Source organism: Nycticebus coucang, chromosome 9 (genome assembly GCF_027406575.1).
Source record: "Nycticebus coucang isolate mNycCou1 chromosome 9, mNycCou1.pri, whole genome shotgun sequence".
Classification (NCBI taxonomy): Eukaryota; Metazoa; Chordata; class Mammalia; order Primates; family Lorisidae; genus Nycticebus; species Nycticebus coucang.
The window spans coordinates 76,723,952-76,746,399 of record NC_069788.1 but is presented as its reverse complement, the minus strand read 5'-3'; the positions used below and the strand labels follow the sequence as shown (position 1 = coordinate 76,746,399).

Below are 22,448 nucleotides of genomic sequence, written 5' to 3'. Positions count from 1 at the left end.
ACCCACTGGGCCCACTATAAATTCAGCTTTCTTTCTATTGTCTTTATTTTCCTCATTCCCTCATCACTACTGAGCATTGGGACACTCACAGGTTGTGTGGGGTCTGGCTCCCTATGCTGAGATATAGAAATATTGGGTTAGTAAGGGAAGCAATGATGTGCTAGAACCCCAAGATGCCAGAGTCCAGGTGCTCTGTCTCCATGATGCTCACAGTGCAGCCAGCAACATGAATAAAGAGAATTCCTAACTAAAAAAAAAAAAAAAAAAAAAAAAAAAACTTCAGATGCTGGCATGGATGTGGAGAGAAGGGAACACTTTTACACTGCTGGTGGGACTGCAAACTAGTACAACCTTTCTGGAAGGAAGTTTGGAGAAACCTCAAAGCACTCAAGCTAGACTTCCCATTTGATCCTGCAATCCCATTACTGGGCATCTACCCAGAAGGAAAAAAATCCTTTTATCATAAGGACACTTGTACTAGACTGTTTATTGCAGCTCAATTTACAATCGCCAAAATGTGGAAACAGCCTAAATGCCCACCAACCCAGGAATCGATTAACAAGCTGTGGTATATGTACACCATGGAATACTATTCAGCCATTAAAAAAAATGGAGACTTTACATCCTTCGTATTAACCTGGATGGAAGTGGAAGACATTATTCTTAGTAAAGCATCACAAGAATGGAGAAGCATGAATCCTATGTACTCAATTCTGATATGAGGACAATTAATGACAATTAAGTTTATGGGGGGGAAAGCAGAAAGAGGGACGGAGGGAGAGGGGTGGGTCCTTGGTGTGTGTCATACTTTATGGGGGCAAGACATGATTGCAAGAGGGACTTTACCTAACAATTGCAATCAGTGTAACCTGGCTTATTGTACCCTCAATGTATCCCCAACAATAAAAAAAAAAAAAAAAGAAAGTTCTACAAGCAACTACTCTGTATTTTTGAAGAAAAAATTTCTTGTATCTGGGGAAGTTTTATTCTGAAGAAAAAAAATATTCTGGAATTGGAAAGTCAACCTTGACTAGTCAACCTGCACAATCTAAGTCAACGCTGACTAGTCATCTCTGGAATAAAAGATGAAGCAGGTGGATCAGTCTCAAATGCAATCTTGTATGAATAAAATATGCATCAGGAAGTAGAGAGGTCATCTTCTAAGGAAATATTCTGATGGTCTGGCAGCCTAAATCCATCAGTAAGTTTAGAATAGACTGTTGTAGAATCAGATTCCACTATGGCCAAAGTAAAAGACATCGGCAAATCAGGATCACCTTGCAATTTTCGTGATGCCTTCAGGATCTCTCTTATCCTGCTATGGTTGCAGGAAGCAGTAACAGAGGTTGGCGCTACAGTCTGTAACCCTGCCCTCCTGTCTCAGTGCCCACAAGGCAAATGAGCTGGGGTTCTGGTAATCCCACACAGTTCACTTCATGCCAACTTTTACTCTCCATAAGGTCCAGGTAAACCAAAAATGCTACATAAACTTGGCTGGAATCTCCTATAGCTAATTCCATCATTTCTAAATACTTAGGGTGGGAACCCATCCAGGCGTCCTTGGAGGCCCACGAGTGAGCGCCGCTACCACCACGAAGGCTGCCCGGCCCCAGCCCGCTGCAGCCGGGGACCGGCTCGGAATCACTGCCTTCTTCCCAGCTGGCAGGTGCGGCACGCCCAAACAAACATATTTTTAAGATGTAAGGAGATGCCCCCCTTTCTTGTGGAAGAGATAGGGCTAAATTCCCATACTATGTGACCAGGGTGTTGGGTGGATAAGTCTGCAATGCTATGAAATCTCCAATCTGTGTAGGAAGAAGCTATGTGACCAAAACGGAGCCCAAGCCAACCATGGCTTGACAGCTAACAGCAAAGCAAGAAGGCCTTGGTTTTAAAGGAATGTTCTGAAAGTCTCCTAAATTGCATGAAACTCCATTTTTTTCTGCCTCAGAAGATTAAGTGTTGTGTCAGTTCCTATCAGAAAGTAGAATCTCTACTTCCAAGAAGTCAGGTTATTTCAAGCCTGCTGCCATTGCCTTGTCATTTGTCTAACTCTGAAAGCAAACTTTTTTCCAAGAATTATCTCATGAGGACCTCTGTACTCCTGTTATACCCTGCAGAATATTTCATTATTTTATGTAAGTTTTTATCTCACTGATGACCCCAGCTTAGGCCCAACAGCACCATGAGGATGTTAGTAAACTCTTCATAAACCATTCTAGATAAAAGCAGCACAATTTCCACTTTGAATTGTTGGCTAAATAAATTTAAATCCCTTCTTTGCTCAATGCATGTAAAATATCACAAGTGTTTGCATACAAAGTAGATCCAATGAACGACTCAAAAAAAAAAAGAAAAAAGAAGACAGAGGAATGCCTAGCAAATATATGAAAAAATGCTCATCATCCCTAATTATTAGATAAATGCAAATTAAAACCACTCTGAGATATCACCTAACCCCAGCGAGAATGGCCTATATCACAAAATCTCAAAACTGCAGATGCTGGTGTGGATGTGGAGAGAAAGGAATACTTTTACACTGCTGGTGGGACTGCAAACTAATACAACTTTTTTGGAAGGAAGTATGGAGAAATATCAAAGATCTCAACATAGGCCTACCATTTGATCCTGCAATCCCATTACTGGGCACCTATCCAGAAGGAAAAAAACACTTTTATTATAAAGACACTTGTACTAGGCTATTTATCACAGCCCAATTTGCAATTGTCAAAATGTGGAAGCAACCTAAATATCCTTCAACCCAAGAATGGATTGGTAAGCTGTGGTACATGTGTACCATGGAATATTATTCAGCCATAAAAAATGGAGATTTTGAAGCATTTGTACTAACCTGGATAGAGGTGGAACACATTATTCTTAGTGAAGCATCACAGGAATAGAGAAGTATGAATCCTATGTATTCAACTTTGATATGAGGACAATTAGTGACAATTAATGACATGATGGGTCATGGGGGAAGGGGAGACCAGATAGAGAAGGAGGGAGGGGGTGAGGGAAAAGAAAAGAATAAAGAAAAGAAGATAGTGTCTAATTCTCACATAAATTGGATTTAATTTTGACCAAAGTGTATTACTTAAACATTAATTTTTAATTCAACTTGTTAATATGTTGTATAGGATATTGCATCCTCATTTATAAGTGACATATGTGTGTAATTTCCCCCTTATAATAATATATTTCTCCAATTTTAATATCAGATGTACCCAGATCAAGTGGAATGATTTTGAAGTATTTCTTCTTTTTCTATTGTCTATAAGATTTGGCATGATCTGTTGTTCAAAATTATCTTTTACTTTTATTTATAAATATTAGTTGTCTATTTTTTGAGACTTAAAAAATAAGAAGAAGAAGTTAACTGATGAATCCATACTGAATCTCAGAGTCAAAGCATTCTATAATAGACATACTCTTATTTGATAATGTGAATGTTACTTTCTTTGCATTATTATTATTATTGCTTAATATTTCAATATAGCAACTGTCTGATTCCTTTTCTGAATGTATTTATGTTCGTTCATTCTTTACGAGGTTTTTGTTTCTAGTCCTTATCTTAAACATTGTTATTGTTATTAAATTTTAAGCCTTTTTAATTTTGTGAAGGCAAAAAAATGGAAAACTAATAAACACATGTATATGTAAAAATAAAAGAAAAAGAAAAAAAGATTTGATTCTGGTATAGCTAAAGACACAAGTAAAGCAAAAAGACAACCTTCAGAACGAGAAAAGATATTTGCATATCTGAATATGACAAAAGGTTGTTAACTAGAATCTACAGAGAACTCAAATTAAACAACAAACGAGCAAACAAAGAAAAAAAAAGAGTAAACAGTCTCATCTACCACTGGGCAAGAGATATGAACAGAACCTTCTCTGAGGAAGACAGACAAATAGTTTACAAACATTTGAAAAAAATACTCATTGTCCCTGATCATCAGAGCAATGGAAATCAAAACCACCCTGAGATGTCACCTTAGCCCAGTGAAAATTGCCCATATCACGAACTCTGAAAGCTGCAGATGCTAGCATGGATTTGAGAAGGGAACACTTTTACATTGTTGGTGGGACTACAAACTAGTACAACCTGTTTGGAAGAAAGTATGGAAAATCCTTAAAGCACTCAAATTAGACCTCCCATTTTATCCTGCCATCCCTCTACTAGGCATCTACTCAGAAGAAAAAGAAATCATTTTATTATAAGGACATTTGAACTAGATTGTTTATTGCAGCTCAATTTACAATCACTAAAATGTGGAAACCTAAATGCCCATCAACCCAGGAATGGATTAACAAACTGTGGTATATGTATACCATGGGATATTCACCCATTAAAAAAGATGGAGACTTTACATCTTTTGTATTAACCTGGATGGTGTTGAAATGTATTTTTCTTAGTAAAGTATCACAAGAATGGAGAAACAAGAATCCAATGTACACGATACTAATAGGAAGCCAGTAGACAATTTAATGCATGCTGATGTAAGAGAAAAACTCAAATCAATTCAAGAGGAGGGGGGATAAGGGAGAGGGGAGAGGGTGGGGGATGGATGCGCTCCTACTTAATGGGCACAATGTTAGGGTGTATGGCACACCTCTTGGGGCCATGACACAATTATAATGTTTGTACAAGTGCAAACATTGTAACCTAATTCTTGGTTATCCTCAAATTAACATGAAACAATAATAATAAAAAAAGAATTGATTCTGAACATAGAAATTCAGCCAGAATTGGGAAGTGATAACATATTTTGTCCAATTTTTATCTCTGTGAAAATTGACTCATTGCATCCTTTTAGATGGAGTTGAGGACTGAAAACTTTGTACTGTGTTTTCTGCTGTATGGCAGATTATCACCTCCGTGTAGATAATAAATGCTAAGAAGAGTCCAGTATCTCAAGATCTGGCTATCCTGGAACTACTTCGTGAAGGATGGTGGAGGTGGAGGAGGGGTGGCATTATTTCTAGGAGGAGCATGAGTCTAGTTAGAAGGGAGATTGGCTAGTGGTTCTACCAACTGAAGTGAACAGTGAATTTCAGGTTTCTCTCACTACAGGAATCTGCCTTCTCTTTTTACTAATCCTTTCACCATAATGTGTTCCTGCCCTGATCAGAAATCAGAAAAGTTGTAGCTCCCTTAATTATAAGAAAAGTTTTATATTCTGGATATTTTGTCCTCACATGAAGAGGAGTTTGTTTCAGTTAACTGCTTTTTAATCCTTTCTTATCCTAAGGAGATGCAAGCTGAAGTATCCAGTGGTTTAGCAAATATGTGCATATGTGTGTAGAATAAGAGAAAGATAATGCAAATGTGACAAAGTGCTCACAATCATGAGTCTAAGTAGAGGGTACTCACTGTACTAGTCCTGCAACTTCTCTTTAGGTTTGAAATTTTTCAAACCTTTTGATTCCATTGATACATACAATAAGGATGAATTTCAGAAACATTTTTCTTTCTTTTTTTTTTTGTAGAGACAGAGTCTCACTGTACTGCCCTCGGGTAGAGTGCCATGGCGTCACACGGCTCACAGCAACCTCTAACTCTTGGGCTTACGTGATTCTCTTGCCTCAGCCTCCCGAGCAGCTGGGACTACAGGCACCCGCCACAACGCCCGGCTATTTTTTTGTTATAGTTTGGCCGGGGCTGGGTTTGAACCCGCCACCCTCGGCATATGGGGCCGGCGCCCTACTCACTGAGCCACAGGCGCCGCCCCAGAAACATTTTTCTAAGTCAAAGAAGCCAGACACAAAGAACTACATACCATAAAGGATTCTATTTATAGGGCATTATGGAAACAAATAAGCACAACAAACAGAAAAAGTCTAGTTATCAATTTTATAAATACTCTAGAAACCAACGGAAAAGTAGAAAGTCTAAGTAAAGAAATGGAAGATATAAAAAAAGAAACAAATGGAAATTTTAGAACTGAAAAATACAACAACCAAACTGAGTTTAAAATCTCAAACTCCAAACATAAAGTTAAAAAAATACATATCTAAATATATCATACCAAAACAAACAAAAATAAACATAAAGAAAAACCCTTGAAAACAACTGAAGAAAATATATGTATTACCTACAGGGGAACAACAATTGAAATGCTATAGATTTCTCCTCAGAAACCATTTATCTCAATAATAGCTAGACCTAGAGATAGAAAATCATCAAGGAGATGAAATAAGTGGAAGATATCAGCCAACTAGATGTTTCAAGCCAACTCGAAAAATCATCAGGGAGCTGAAATAACTGGAAAATACCATCAGCCAGCTAGATTATAACACTCCAGCCAACAATGGCAGAATACGCATTCTTTTCAAGCACAGGAGGAAAATTTACCAAGATAGACCATATTCTTTGTCATGACAAATTTAGAAAAATTGGAATCATACAATATATGCTCTTTGACCATAATAAAATTAAATCAGAAATCAATAAAAGAAAGACAATAGAAAAAATCACTACACACTTATAAATGATTTATGGGTCAAAGAGGAAGACTTAAGAGAAATAAAATATTTTTAACTGAGTGAAAATGCAAATACAACATGTAAAAATGTATGATCTCGTACATTTTTGCAACCAATGTAGTTGCAACAGCATTGCAACAAAAGCAATGCTACAGGGAAATTTATTGCATTAAAATGCTTACATTAAAAAAGAAGGAAAGTCTTGAATCAATAATATAAGCTTCCACCTTCAGAAACAGGAAAAAGTAGAGTAAAACACACCTGACATAGGCAGAGGGGAGGAAATAACAGGTAGTAGGAGGCAATGAAATTGAAAACAGAAAACGGTAGAGAAAATCAATGAAACTCTGAGGTGATTCTTTGAAAAAAATCAATGAAACTGCTAAATCTCTACAAATACTAATAAAGCAAGAAAAAGGAAAAGACACAAATTATCAATATTAGGAATTAAAGAAGGGATATAATTACAGATCTGGCATTAAAAAACTAATAAGCCAATAAAAAGAATACCATGAACATCTCTATGCATATACACTTCAGATGAAATGAACCAGGTCCTTGAAAATTACAAGCTTCTAAAACATGTCCAAGTTGAAAGAGACAATTTAAATTGTACTATGACTACTGAAGAAATTGAATGTATAGTTAAAAGCCTTCCCCTCCCCCCCCAAAAGACTCCAGGGGTATATAGTTTTACTGGTGAATTCTACAATTGTTTAAATTAGAAAAAAACATACATCTCATAAATCTCTTCCAGAAAATAGGAAAGGAACAGTTCCTTTTATTTTATGAGGCTAGCACTACCTTGATAGCAAAATCAAATATAGGATGAAAAAGAAAATTATGGACCACTGTATCTATAGAGCACTATACCACCATATGTTTTTGGACATAAATGCAGAAATCCTCAACAAAAAATTTGTAAATCAGATCCAGCAAAGTATAAAACAAATAATACATCATGGCATAAAGGAATTTATTCCAGAAATGCAAGTATGGTTCAATATTTGAATATCAATCAATGTAATCCACTATAGAAAAGGAAGAAAAACCATATGATTATATTAATTGAGGCAGAAAAAGCACTTGACAAAAATGTAATGTCCATTCATGGGAAAAAACAAAACCTCTCAGCAAGTTTGGAATAGAAAGAAACTTCCTCAATCTGATAATAAACACCAAAAAACCTTTAGCTAACACTATACTTTTCCCAAAAAATCAAGAAAAAGGCAAGGAGTCCATTTCAACTAGTCAGTGTACTGAAAAGGAAAAGAAATAAAATGCAGACAGACTGGAAAGAAAGGCACTGTTCCTATTTGCAGATTCTATGGTCGCCTATATAAAAGTTTTGGAGAGGCTCTGGGGAGTCGCCATGCCTACAACACAGCAGTCACCTCAGGATGAGCAGGAAAAGCTCTTGGATGAAGCTATCCAGGCTGTGAAGGTCCAATCATTCCAGACGAAGAGATGCTTGGATAAAAACAAGCTCATGGATGCTCTGAAACATGCTTCTAATATGCTTGGTGAATTCCAGACCTCCATGTTATCACCAAAGAGCTACTGTGAACTTTGTATGGCTGTTTCTGATGAGCTGCACTACTTAGAGGTCTACCTGACCAATGAGTTTGCTAAAGGAAGAAAAGTGGCAGATCTCTATGAACTTGTACAGTATGCTGGAAACATTATCCTAAGGTTTTATCTATTGATCACCATTGGAGTTGTGTATGTCAAGTCCTTTCCTCGGTCCAGGAAAGATACTTTGAAAGATTTGGTAGAAATGTGCTGTGGTGTGCAGCATCCCTTGAGGGGACTGTTTCTTCGGAATTATCTTCTTCAGTGTACCAGAAATGTCTTACCAGATGAAGGAGAGTCAACAGATGAAGAAACAACTGGTGCTATAAGTGATTCCATGGATTTTGTACTACTGAACTTTGCAGAAATGAACAAGCTATGGGTGCAAATGCAGCATGAGGGACATAGCCGAGATAGAGAAAAAAAAGAGAACGAGAAAGACTAGAGCTGAGAATTTGGCTGGGAACAAATTTGGTGCACCTCAGTCAGTTGAAGGTGTAAATGTAGAACGTTACAAACAGATTGTTTTGACTGGCATCTTGGAGCAAGTTGTGAATTGCAGAGATGCTCTGGCTCAAGAGTATCTCATGGAATGTATTATTCAGGTTTTTCCTGATGAATTCCACCTCCAGACTTTGAATCCTTTTCTTCAGGCCTGTGCTGAGTTACACCAAAATGTAAACGTGAAAAACATAATCATTGCTTTAATTGATAGATTAGCTTTATTTGCTCACCGTGAAGATGGACCTGGAATCCCAGCAGATGTTAAACTTTTTGACATATTTTCACAGCAGGTTGCTACAGTGATACAGTCTAGACAAGACATGCCTTCAGAGGATGTTGTATCTTTACAAGTCTCTCTCATTAATCTTGCCATGAAATGTTACCCTGATCATGTGGACTATGTTGATAAAGTTCTGGAAACAACAGTGGAGATATTTGATAAGCTCAACCTTGAACATATTGCTACCAGCAGTGCAGTTTCAAAGGAGCTCACCAGACTATTGAAGGTACCTGTTGACACTTACAACAATATTTTAACAGTCTTAAAATTAAAACATTTCCACCCACTCTTTGAGTACTTTGACTATGAGTCCAGAAAAAGCATGAGTTGTTATGTACTTAGCAATGTTCTGGATTATAACACAGAAATTGTCTCTCAAGACCAGGTGGATTCTATAATGAATTTGGTGTCCACGTTGATTCAAGATCAGCCAGTTCAGCCTGTAGAAGACCCTGATCCAGAAGACTTTGCTGATGAGCAGTTTTGTGGGCCAATTCATTCACCTTCTGAGATCTGAGGACGCTGAGCAGCAGTACTTGATTTTAAACACAGCACGAAAACATTTTGGAGCTGGTGGAAATCAATGGATTTGCTTCACGCTGCCACCTTTGGTATTTGCGGCATACCAGCTGGCTTTTCCATACAAAGAGAATTCTAAAATGGATGACAAATGGGAAAAGAAGTGCCAGAAGATTTTTTTAATTTGCTCACCAGACTATCAGTGCTTTGATCAAAGCAGAGTTGGCAGAATTACCCTTAAGAATTTTTCTTCAAGGAGCTCTAGCAGATGGAGAAATTGGCTTTGAAAATCATGAAACAGTAGCTTATGAATTTATGTCCCAGGCATTTTCTCTGAATGAAGATGAAATCAGTGATTCCAAAGCACAGCTGGCTGCCATCACCTTGATCATTGGTACTTTAGAAAGGATGAAGTGCTTCAGTGAAGAGAATCACGAGCCATTGAGGACTCAGTGTGCACTTGAGTGCTTCCAAACTGCTGAAGAAACTTGATCCGAGCCGTGCTGTGAGCACCTGTGCACATCTCTTCTGGTCTGGTAGAAACACAGACAAAAATGGAGAGGAGCTTCACAGAGGCAAGAGAGTAATGGAGTGCCTAAAGAAAGCTCTAAAAATAGCAGATCAGTGCATGGACCTCTCTCTAAAAAGGCAGCTTTTTATAGAAATTCTGAACAGATACATCTATTTTTATGAAAAGGAAAATGATGCGGTAACAATTCAGGTTTTAAATCAGCTTATCCAAAAATTAGAGAAGACCTCCCAAATCTTGAATCTAGTGAAGAAACAGAGCAGATTAACATTTTCATGATACACTAGAGCATTTGCGCTTGAGGTGGGAATCACCAGAATCTGAGGGGCCAATTTATGAAGGTCTCAACCTTTAAAAAGATAACAGCTCACCATACTACTTTCCATGTATATCCAGAAAGGGTTTTATTATACTAGGTTTCCCTTCCATAGATTGTGCCTTTCAGAAATGCTGAGGTGGGTTTCCTATTTCTTACCTGTGATGTGGCTTACCCAGCACCTCCAGACACTCACATGCAGGACCTTAATAAAGTCATTCACTTCGTAAGTGTCCAAGTCTTACCCAAGTAAGACTGATCACCCAAGTAACATGACTCACCTGCCATTTAAAATTCCTGTGATGTGTAAAAGCAAAAACAAAACCACTCAGCTACTAATGAAGCTCTCTTTCCTTTATTTTTCTGTTTTGTTTCATTACTGATTGTATGTTTTCTTCATTATTGGGAAGAATTCACCCAAAAGTGTCTGTCTCTTTGTTCTCTAGTCCAATTTGAGAATAATTTAGAGGAAAGGAATACTGTATGTGAAATTCAGCTTGGTCTTCTTCCTAATGCAGGATTAGGCCATGTGTAATATTTGCCCTGTAACCTGAACATATTAATGCATGTTTGAGAATTTTAAAGGACCATGGTCAAAATCAGTTGCTATATTTTGCATATTTGGATTCATCCTTTAGGAACTTATGTTAAACTCTGGACATATTTATCAAAATAATTTGATTCTAAATAGTATAAAATGGAAATGTGATTTTATATAATTTATGTATACCATTCATTACTGTGAATTTAGAGGGCAATGCATCACAATTATCATGATTTTTTTTTTTTGCACCAGTGAAACAATAAAGTTGCTCTTAACAATTAAAAAAAAAAATAACAGTTTTGGGCAGCGCCTGTGGCTCAAGGAGTAGGGTGCCGGTCCCATATGCCGGAGGTGGCGGGTTCAAACCTAGCCCCGGCCAAAAACCACAAAAAAAAAAAATAATAATAATAACAGTTTTGAAGGATTATACAAAAAAACCAACAAACCTTCTAGAATTAATAACAGAGTTTAGCGAGGTCACAAGATACAAAGTCAATGAACAAAGGCAAATTGTACTTTTATATATTAGCAATGTACAATTGGAAACCAGAATTAAAGTAATAAAATTCATAATAGGCTTTCAAATAAATAATCTCATAAAATGTACACATTTCTCTGAGCCGAAAGCTAAAAAAACAGCTGATAAAAGAAACTAAAGATCTAAATCAGTGGTTCTCAACCTTCCTAATGCTGTGGCCCTTTAATACAGTTCCTGTGGGCTACCACCTACAGGTTGAGAACAGCTGATCTAAATAAATGAAGAAATAAGCCATGGCTTAGAAGAATCAATATTGAAGAAATACAGTTAACAGCATCCTTTCTGATTCACATATGCAAGTTTCAACTTGCTTGGCTTACTGGTGTGCTGACAGGGCTTCATTTGGGTCCAACTGTGCAATTTTATGTTTGTCTTTTGTATCTCAAAACTTTCATAATGACCCACGTAGAAGCAAGATCAATGAAACAGAGTAGAAAGAGGAGCAACTGAAAGGAATAGATCCATGCAAATATAGCAACTCATTTTTTAGAGCCCTTTTAAAAATTAGACTTTCTTTTTTACAACAGCTTAAATTTATGTTTTAAAAACAGAGTATAGGGGCGGGGCCTGTGGCTCAGTCCGTAAGGCACCGGCCCCATATACTGAGGGTGGCGGGTTCAAACCCGGCCCCGGCTGAACTGCAACCAAAAAATAGCTGGGCGTTGTGGCGGGCGCCTGTAGTCCCAGCTACTTGGGAGGCTGAGGCAAGAGAATCACTTAAGCCCAGGAGTTGGAGGTTGCTGTGAGCTGTGTGAGGCCACGGCACCCTACCAAGGGCGATAAAGTGAAACTCTGTCTCTACAAAAAAAAAAAAAAAAGAGAGAGTATAGAGAATTTTTGATATACTATATACTCCCTCTTACAATTTTCCCCATGACTACCTTACTCTTCCTATAGTTAATAAACCAATATTGATACATTATTATTAACTAAAATCCATAGTTTATTCAGATTTCCTTGGTTTTTATGTAACGCCTTTTTTACAGTTAAAGGATTCCATTCATGATACCATATCACATTTGTTTGTCATATCTCCTTAGGCTTCTTCTATCTGTGACAATTTCTCAGAAATTCCTGGGTTTTGATGACTATGTGTCAGTTTTGAAGATCGCTGGTCATGTATATTTAAAATGTGGAATAACCCATGTAAATATACATGATCACTGGTCATGTATATTTAAAATGATAGGAATATCCCACATAGAAAGATTCAGATGTTCTGGATCTTTCTTGTCATTGGGGATATGAATTTTGGGTGGAGGATCACCGAGGTAAAGTGCCATTTTCATCACACCATGCCAAGGATGCGTATTTTATTAAAAGATATACTTCTATTGACATTGACCTTGATTAGCCAACTTAAATCATTATAAAGTTTCTCTTCTTTCTACACTGAATTCTTTGGAAGGAAGCCACTTTGCAAAGCCCACACTTAAGGAGTGGGAGTAATGCTGTCCCTCCTTTAGAGTAGAATGTCTACATAATTTATTTGGATTTTTTCTTTTTGAGACAGGGTCTCACTGTGCTGCCTGAGCTGGAGAGCAGTGTCATCATTACAGCTCACTAAAACCTTGAACTTCTGGGATGAAGCAATCTTTTTTTTTTTGCAGTTTTTGGTGGGGCTGGGTTTGAACCCACCACCTCAAGCATATGGGGCCCACACCCTACCCCTTTGAGCCACAAGCACTGCCCTGGAATGAAGCAATCTTTCTGCCTCAACTTCCTGAGTGGCTGTGACAACAGGCACTCCACCCCCACCCCCCACACACACCCAGCTAATTTTTCTATTTTTTGTAGAGATGGGGTCTTGTTATGCTGCTCAGGCTGATCTTGAACTTCTAGCCTTAAGGGATCCTCTCAGCTCAGACACCCAAAGTGCTAGGATTACAGGCATGGCCCACCACACCTGCCCTGGAATTCTTCTTCATAGGAGATTGGTCTTTTCTCTCCCATTTATTTATTTATTCATTAAATCAATCAAACAATCATTTATTGACATCAATATGGATTCATGGATATTTATTTTACACTTTAGTTTACAATTCCATGCTACTTTATTCATTTTTTTGTTTAAAATGTCAAAGCTTTGGCCATTGGGAATCTTTTCAGTTGGCTCCTGTGTTCCTTTGACTTACCACCATCCATGTGGAGTTTTGTTTTTGGTGTTCTTCGGCTTTTTCTTTTTTGAGCACTCTTTCTTACTTTTTGGTACTCCAAGATGCTCCAGGCTTATTCTATATTTTTCTTGCCCCGTTTCTGGAGTCAGTCATTTCTCTAAGAAGTCCTGGTTCCTTTTATTGGAGAATGGTGTTAGAAACCCAGATCTGGAGTCTAAGTGTGCTTTTTGCTACTATATTGTCATTTTTTCCCAGACTTTTTCAACTGGTAGAGCAAAGAAATATATGTGTGTATACCAACCCATTCATATACACATATCTCTAAATATTTCTATATGGACTCATCTGTAGATATATTTGGTTTTTTTTCTTACTTTGTTAGCAGTTATTATTATCTTGTTACAAAATACATATTGGGTAATATCCTCTGTGCCTAAGGACTCAATACCTCGGCCCACGGATCCCATCCACCTGAGGTCCTGCCACCACACTATCAGAAGCCTGTATTTTAGGTTCTTATTGATGTCTCCAACTCTACTCCCTTCTATATGGATCATTCTAGCCCCCTCCTCTTGCTTATCTATAAATTCCCACTCCAATGATAAGAAAGAAACTCGGCCTCCACTATGCGCTATGTATTTTTTTTTTTTTTTTTTGTAGAGACAGAGTCTCACTTTATGGCCCTCGGTAGAGTGCCGTGGCCTCACACAGCTCACAGCAACCTCCAACTCCTGGGCTTAAGCGATTCTCTTGCCTCAGCCTCCCGAGTAGCTGGGACTACAGGCGCTCGCCGCGCTATGTATTTTTTAATGACATTATACATGTATAGCAGTATCAGAAATGTTAACTTGTGCCCAACTTTAACAGCTTGTTATTAAAGATAGAACAACTTTATCAACTAAAGCACAATATTTATATGCAGCTCCTTTTGTCTTTAGCCACATATCCTCCACTCATTTCTGAAGTTACTTAGATCAGCACGCTTTCCTCTATCCCCTTCAGTACAGTTGTTTCATACATTTGTAATGGTTAGAGTCTCTTGTCACAGTCTACGCTTTTTTTTTTTCTGGGACTTCAGAACTCCTAAACCATGATTTAAAAATTTGCCTACATTAAGGTTCATTCTACATGTAGTAAAGTTCTATAGGTTTTAACAAATGAATAATGTTATATGTCTACCATTACACTATTACAGAGAATAGTTTTTGCCATACTAAAATTCCCTGGCACTCCATCTCAACCCAAATTCCTTAGCAACCACTGATCTTTTTACTATCTCTATAGTTTTGCCTCTTCCATGTGATGTAATTGTAGCCTTTTCTGAATGGCTTTTTTTTAACTTGGTAATTTGCTTTTAAGGTTCCTTCATGTCTTTTCAAGGCTTGATAGATCATTTCTTCTTATCACTGAAAAATGTACTATTACAAAATGTACTACAGTTCATCCACTCACCTAGTGAAGCTCATCTTGGTTGCTTCCAGTTTTTTCTTGTTGTTGTTTTTGCTTTTAAAAGACAGAGTCTTGTGCCCCATGCCAGAGCAAACTGGCCCTGAACCATTGCCTGGCTTCTACTCAAAGGCTGCTAGCACTGAAGTGGGTTGTACAGTGGAAAGAAGAAGAAAAAAAAAAGAACCCCCCCCCCCCAAAAAAAAAGAGTTTCATTTTGTTGCTCTAGGCTAGAGTACCCTAGGGTCATTACTTGTAGCAAGTCTGAATTCCTGGGCTCAAGCGATACTCTTGCTTCAGTCTTGCAAGTCACTGGGACTACAGGTGCCCCCCACCATGCCTGTCTAGTTTTTGTATTTTTAGTAGAGACAGGATCTCCCTCTTGCTCAGGCTAGTCTCGAACTCCTGAACTCAAGCAATCCACTTGCCTAGGCCTTCCAGAGTACTAGGATAACAGGTGTGAGCCACTATTCTCGGCTGGTTGCCTCCAGTTTTTGGCAATTATGAATGAAGTTTCTATAAACATTCATGGGTGGGTGTTTGTGTAGATATGTTTTTGACTCATTTGGGTACCAAAAAATGTTGCTGGATTACAGGTAACACTATGTGTTTAGCTTTGTAAGAAACTGGCAAACTGTTTTCCAAAGTGGCTGTACCATATTACCCTCCTACCAGTCATTACTGAGAGTTCTCTTTTCCCCCACATTATCACCAGAATTGGTGTTAGGGTTTTTTCAACCATTCTAATAGGTGTGTAGTGATGAGTACAATTAGTAAACAACTCATTGTTTTAATTTGTAATTCCCTACTGACAAATGATGTTGAGAACCTTTTCATATGCTTATTTACAACCTGCACATCTTCTTTGGTGAGTTGTCTGTTCTGAAGGCTTACCCATTTTTTTAGTTGGACCATTTGTTTATTTGTTGACTTTTACGAGTTTATTTTTGTATATTTGAAATATAAATCTTTTATCAGATATGTACTTTGCAACTATTTTCTCCCAGTCGGGTGGCGCCTGTGGCTCAGTCGGTAGGGCGCCGGCCCCATATACCGAGGGTGGCGGGTTCAAACCCGGCCCCGGCTGAACTGCAACCAAAAAATAGCCGGGCGTTGTGGCGGGCGCCTGTGGTCCCAGCTACTCGGGAGGCTGAGGCAAGAGAATCGCTTAAGCCCAGGAGTTGGAGGTTGCTCTGAGCTGTGTGAGGCCACGGCACTCTACCGAGGGCCATAAAGTGAGACTCTGTCTCTAAAAAAAAAAAGAACAACAAAAAAAAAATAAATAAAAAATATATATATATATTTTCTCCCAGTCTGTGAAATATCTTTTCAATCTCCTAATAGCGTCTTTCTAGAGCAGAAGATTTTCCTTTCAATAATCTAATTTATCAATTTTTCTGTCATGGATCATACTTTTTTTTTTTTTGAGACAGAGTCTCACTTTGTCACCCTCAGTAGAATACCTTGACGTCACAGCGCACAGCAACCTCAAACTCTTGGCTTCAAATGATTTTCTTACCTCAGCCTCCCAAGTAGCTGGGACTACAGGAGTCTGCCTCTCTAAAAATAGTCCAATGTTATCTCTCCCTGATTCAGGCTGGTCTGGAACTTGTCAGCTTAGGCAATTCACCCACCTCCACTGCCAGAGTGCTAGGATTAACAGATATGAGCCACGGCGCCTGACCTGGATCATACTTTTGGTGTTGTATCTAAAAACTTACTGCCTCTGAGTGAAGGCTTTCTTAAATAAATAAATAATAAATAATAAAAACTAATTGTTAAACTCAAGATCTCCTATGTTTTCTCTAGAAGTTTCATAGTTTCAAATTTTGAATGATTTGATTCAAATCATTTTGAAAATTGATCATTTTCAAATCATTGATTTGAAAATTATGATTAATTTTGAATTAATTTTTTGTGAAATATATATGGCCTGTGTCTAGATTCATTCTCATTTCTTTTCTCTTTCCCTCCCTTCCTTCTTCTTCTTCTTTTTTTTGCATATGGATGCCCATTTGCTCCTGTGCAGTTTGTTGAAGACTATCCTTTCTCTATTAAATTGCCTTTTCTCCTTTGTCCAAAGATCAGTTCACTATGTTTTTGTGAACATTTCTGGAAGCTCTATTTATCTGTGTGTCTTTTCTTTCACCAAAATTATACTCTCTTAATCTTTGTAGTAAGTTTTGAAGTCAGATAATGCCAATCATTCAGCTTTGTTCTCCAGTATTGTGTTGACTATTCTGAGTTTTTTAGAATCAGTTTCTCAATAGCCGCAAAATAGCTTGATGGGATTTTCATCTTAATAATAAATAGTCTTCCAATCCATGAATACAGAATCTCTACTTATTTAGATCTACTTTAATTCCTTTCATTAGCCTTTTGCAGTTTTCCACATACAGATCCTTAGATACATGTATTTCATTAGATTTATACCTATTTTTTATGTTAATGTAAATGGTATTGTGTTTTAAATTTCAAATTTCAATTTTTCATTGCTGGTATGAAGGAGAGTAATTGACTTAGGTATATTAACTCTGTGTCCTGCAACCTTGCTGTAATCATGAATTACTCCCAGGAAGGTCCTTTTTTTTTTCCTCTGCTGTTTTGTTCTTTAAAAACCAATTCTTTGAAATTTTCTATACAGAGAATTATGTCATCTGGAAACAAAGATTTATTTCTCTCTTTCCAATCTGTATGCTTTTTATTATATTTCCTGTTCTTGTTTTATTGCACTAGCTACGATTTCCAGTACCATTTTGAATAGGAGTAGTGAAAAAGGATGTACCTTGTTCTTTCTTTTATGAGAAAATCATCATCTGGTTTCTCACCATTGATTATGATGTTAGCTGCAGGATTTTATAAATTTCCTTAATCAAAATGAGGAAGTTTCCTTCAATCCCTAGTTGGCCAAGAATTTATTATAAATGAGTGCTAGATTTTCTCAAATGTTTTTTCTGTTGTTTTCACTTGTTTTTTCTGTCAATTGATATGATCAAGTGATTTTTCTTCTTTAGCCTATTGATAGGGTAGATTACATGTATTGATTTTCAAATGTGAACTGGCATTGTATACCTGGAATAAATTTCACTTGATCCTGGCATAATGCACAAGTTTACAATTTCTCTTGTTATTATTTTTATTGTTACTATTATTCTATATAACAACATATGTACGTTATTATTATTATGATTTTTTTTTTTTTAAGAGACAGCGTCTCACTATGTAGCCCAAGCTGGTCTCAAACCCCTGGTCTCAAGTGATTCTCCTGCCTCAGCCTCCAAAATTCCTAGGATTACAAGCCTAAGCCACCACACCCAGCCTGGTTTTCTTTGTGTATATTTGTGTTAGGTTAGGCAGGTAGTTGGACATGAGCAGGATGGATGGTGGATACAGTTAGGCTATTTTTGACTGGCTTGGGTCAGGTTGACCTGAGCTATTGTGGGGATGGGGCTAATAGAGACCTTGCAGGTGGGTTATTCTGGGGGACTGATTAATATCCTAGGGATTTTCTGACATGGACAGATAGACACGAGTTGTTAGGAGAACATGTCATGGAAACAGAGTTGATCAAGACTATGGGAAGTTCTAAGAAGCAACTGGTACCTCTTAAAAGTTGTGTATAAAATCTGAGCACTGAGATTTTCATGTCTGCGGTTGCTAGAAAGGGGCCTGGCTTACTATCCATGCCATTAAAATAAACTTTTTCTTTCTTGCTGAAACTTTACTTGGTCTTGCTCTCTTCAACTACTTTGGCAACTACCTTGAACCGTCACTGCACCACCCTAACATTTGTGTGTGTGTGTGTGTGTGTGTGTGTGTGTGTGTGTGTGTGTGTGTTTGGTAATAGCCATTTTAATGGGTGTTAAAGTGGTATTACATGGTGATTTTTTTTTTCGTTGAGACAGAGCCTCAAGCTGTCCCCCTGGGTTAGAGTGCCGTGCCATCACATTTCACAGCAATCTCCAACTCCTGGGCTTAACCGAGTCTTCTGCCTCTGCCTCCCAAGTAGCTGGGACCACAAGCACCCACCACAATGCCTGGCTATTTTTTGGTTGCAGCCATCATTGTTGTTTGGCGGGCCTGGGCTGGATTCGAACCCACCAGCTCAGGTTTATTAGCCACTTGAGCCACAGGCGCCAAGCCTTACATGGTGATTTTGATTTGCATTTCCCTAATGACTAATGATGTTGAATATCTTTTCATGTGTTAACTGGCCGTTTCTGTATCTTCTTTGGAGAAGTTTTCTGTTTTTTTTTTGTAGAGATAGAGTCTCACTTTTATGGCCCTCGGTAGAGTGCCGTGGCATCACACAGCTTACAGCAACCTCCAACTCCTGGGCTTAAGCAATTCTCTTGCCTCAGCCTCTCAAGTAGCTGGGACTACAGGCACCCGCCACAACGCCCAGCTATTTTTTGGTTGCAGTTCAGCCGGGGCCAGATTTGAACCCGCCACCCACGGTATATGGGGCCGGTGCCTTACTGACTGAGCCACAGGCGCTGCCCTCTGTTTTGTTGTTGAATGGTAAGAGTGCTCTCCCTCCTCCCCATACATAATAGAACCTCCATTGTTGATCATCTCCCTACATCAATGTAATTTTCATAGACCAGATCTATACCACATGTACTCTTCTACTGAGTATATTGATATATTGACCATCTCTGTAAATTGTATCTTGCCCACTTGGATTATGCCTCACAATATTAATTTACCCTCTATAATTAGACCAATTAAGTCCACTCTACACCAATGGGTAAAAGGTGTGGCCTTTGCCTATTAGTTGTATTATTTTTCCATTATGAAAAGTTCCTTTTTCCTGTCTTATTTATTACTATCTGTTAGATTAGGCCTAATGTCCTATTGTTTATTATGTGTAGCAGACTTTTTCAATGTGAAGGACTGGTCTGATTTGTAGGTAAATGCTACAATTACTGAAATTTTTTACAGTTAATAGGGACATGATGGCCCAAAGGAAAGAACTAAAAGATCTGACATTGAAGGAAAAGGTTATCGTCTACATTTTCCGGAAAGCAATAGCCAAAGAAAGATGGCAGAACATGTTGGTGTTATCAAGACCACAGTTAGCAACATCCAGAAATGTAAACACGATTTCCTAGAGAGATATGATTAGGAAAGTGAAGACCTACAGTGAAAAGGAGGAAAATTTCCCTAGATTAAGTGAATGAAACCACATTAAGCTGGTTCAAACAAATGAGGCCAATTAACACCTAAATTTCTGGCTGAGGATCAAGAAATTGCTAAAACATTCGTACAGCAATTCAGGGTGGCAGATTTCCAAGAATCATATGGTTGTCTTAAGAAATTTAAACTGTGATATGAGATCTCTCAGAAACTGTTGCATGGTGAATCTAATGAAGTTCCAGTACAAGTTGTGGAAAAAAAGTTCCTGGATTTCACCAGAGGCTTCAAAGATGACATCTTTAATGCTGATGAGCGTGGACTCTTTTTCAAGGAGTTGCCTGATAAAGGGTGACAAACGTAAGAGCAGAAAACTTTCCAAAGGAGCCTCCTCATAAAGGGTGACAAATATAAGAGCAGAAAATTCTCCAAAGAACCTTTCACAGTTCTCAACCAGAGGGAAACTAAAGTCCTTGGCGACTTTATAAATTGGCAAAGTCAAGCACATTCAAGACTGTTAAGCCCAAAGATCTCCCTGTCTCTTGGAGATCAAACAAATGCACATGGATGACTGATGCTTTATTTGAGGGGTGGGTAGAAGGTATTGACCAATAAATGAAAAAGAAATGGTCTATTCTACTGACAGTTGACAACTGTCCTGGCTACCAGCAAGTGAATCATCTTCCAGATGTGACAATGAAATTTCTGCCTCCATACATGACTTCAAAAATCCAACCTCTTGACCAAGGCATCATCAAAACATTTAAAGTGCACCACCATGCCCAGCTCCTACAGTGCGTAATTACTAAAACACAAACCCACAGTCTGCTTGTGGGAGTATCATCTATTGCATCAGTTAATGCTCTGGATCTTGTCATCTGGATCAGTTCTGCTTAGAATAAAGTTACAGAAATGATGTAAAAGTGTTTCAAGAAAGTTGGATTTGTCAAAACTAAAGAGCATGATGTTTTGGTCCCATTAGACAGTCCATCTCCCACGGCAGAATATGAAGAAGTAGACTTTGAAGGTTTGGCTGCAATGGATGATGAGGTGGCAACCTGCAATGAAACCTACCCAGAAGCAATTTTCCAAGTAATATTCACCGAAGTACAGACCAGTATAAAAGTGCACAAAGGAGCTAATGAAGTGGAAGAAACGAGGATGACAGTCTGGTGGGGACCACAGGCACTGAGATGAGGAATTGCCCTGGAGGTGATGGGTTGCAATGGGGAGTTATTGCATGGGCAAGGTCCAGGGAAGATTCCCGGGGCTGCAATTGTGAGTGGAGCTGGGAAGGGGGAGTGGGATTAACCCTGTAATGGGGGTGGGGTCTTGTAAGTGGGATAAGCAGTGTTTGCCAAAACCCTCAGGTGAATTTGAAATGAGTACACGATGGCCAGAGATGGAGGCTGTGAGGGGGAGTGAGGTTGAGGCCAGAGCAGGGTGGGTGGCCATGGAGTAGCCATTTCAGTTTCAATAGGAGGGCTCATGGTTAGGGCCAGGGGAGCTTCAAGGGAGTAGTCAAGGAATCAAGACAGTGCTCTCCTCTCAGAATGCCGTGTGTGTGTGTGCGTGTGCGTGTTTTCCCAAGGCTTTCTTGTAGTTCGGTTTGCATTTTCATGAGCACCAGCTCATCAGTGTGGAGTGGCTGCAGGGAGACCAGAGGCTCTGGAGGAAGTCTGGATGGCCCAGACTAGACACAGGACCAGAAGTGCACAGTCTGGAGAGTGACTTGGAGGTAGAAGGTAGGCCTTGGTGATGGGGAGGGGAGGGGTAGGGGGACAAGGGAGAGATGGCAAGGAGTCAGGAAGGTCTCCCGGAGTCTCAGGGGAACAGCTGGGGGAGTGAGGGTCTCATTTCCAAGGACACTGGGGACTGTGGCCTGGAGGTGGTGGCAGAGGTGTGCTGGGTTTTAGTTGTGTGGCCAGCAGACCTGTCTGCTTAAATTCATACTTTTTTCTCCACTGATTTCACAGGTAGTGCCTCCTTGTTCTTGCAGGCCTTATTGCCTCACTTTCTACTCTTTTTTTCTTGCCCTTCTATTCCAGTACCCTACAGGGGAGAGTCCTCTGTGCACAGTGTACTCACAGGGCTTTTGGTGGGACTAAAGAGTAAAGTTCCTGAACCCATGTTTCTGAATTAGCAAGAACATTGTAAACAAACCAAAAAACCTAAAACAACACACAATTGTTTCAGCCCCACTTCTGGTGTTTGAAGATGACATGATGTCTGGAGGATAGCAAAGTTTGGAACTCTGATTTCAACCCTGGGCTTGGGCTGTCCATCTGGGAGGGAGGGTGCTCAGCAGGAAAGCTGACTGGTTCTCCCCAGCTGGCCAGGGCCTACTGAGCAGCCACTGGGGGGGTGAGAGCTCCTTGCCTCATAGCTATCTATGTTTGAATCTGATTTAGCATCTCGCTATCTTTTGTGTATCAGGTGAAAAATAGGGAGGCCACAGTCTGGT

General features: G+C 38.9%; 2 pseudogenes; one reads left to right on the top strand and one right to left on the bottom strand.

Moving 5' to 3' along the window:
- Positions 1 to 1,137: 1,137 nt before the first annotated feature.
- LOC128594748 (tRNA-splicing endonuclease subunit Sen15-like) lies at positions 1,138 to 6,365 on the bottom strand (annotated as a pseudogene).
- Positions 6,366 to 7,855: 1,490 nt separating this feature from the next.
- LOC128594203 (vacuolar protein sorting-associated protein 35-like) lies at positions 7,856 to 10,242 on the top strand (annotated as a pseudogene).
- The last annotated feature ends 12,206 nt before the right edge of the window (positions 10,243 to 22,448 follow it).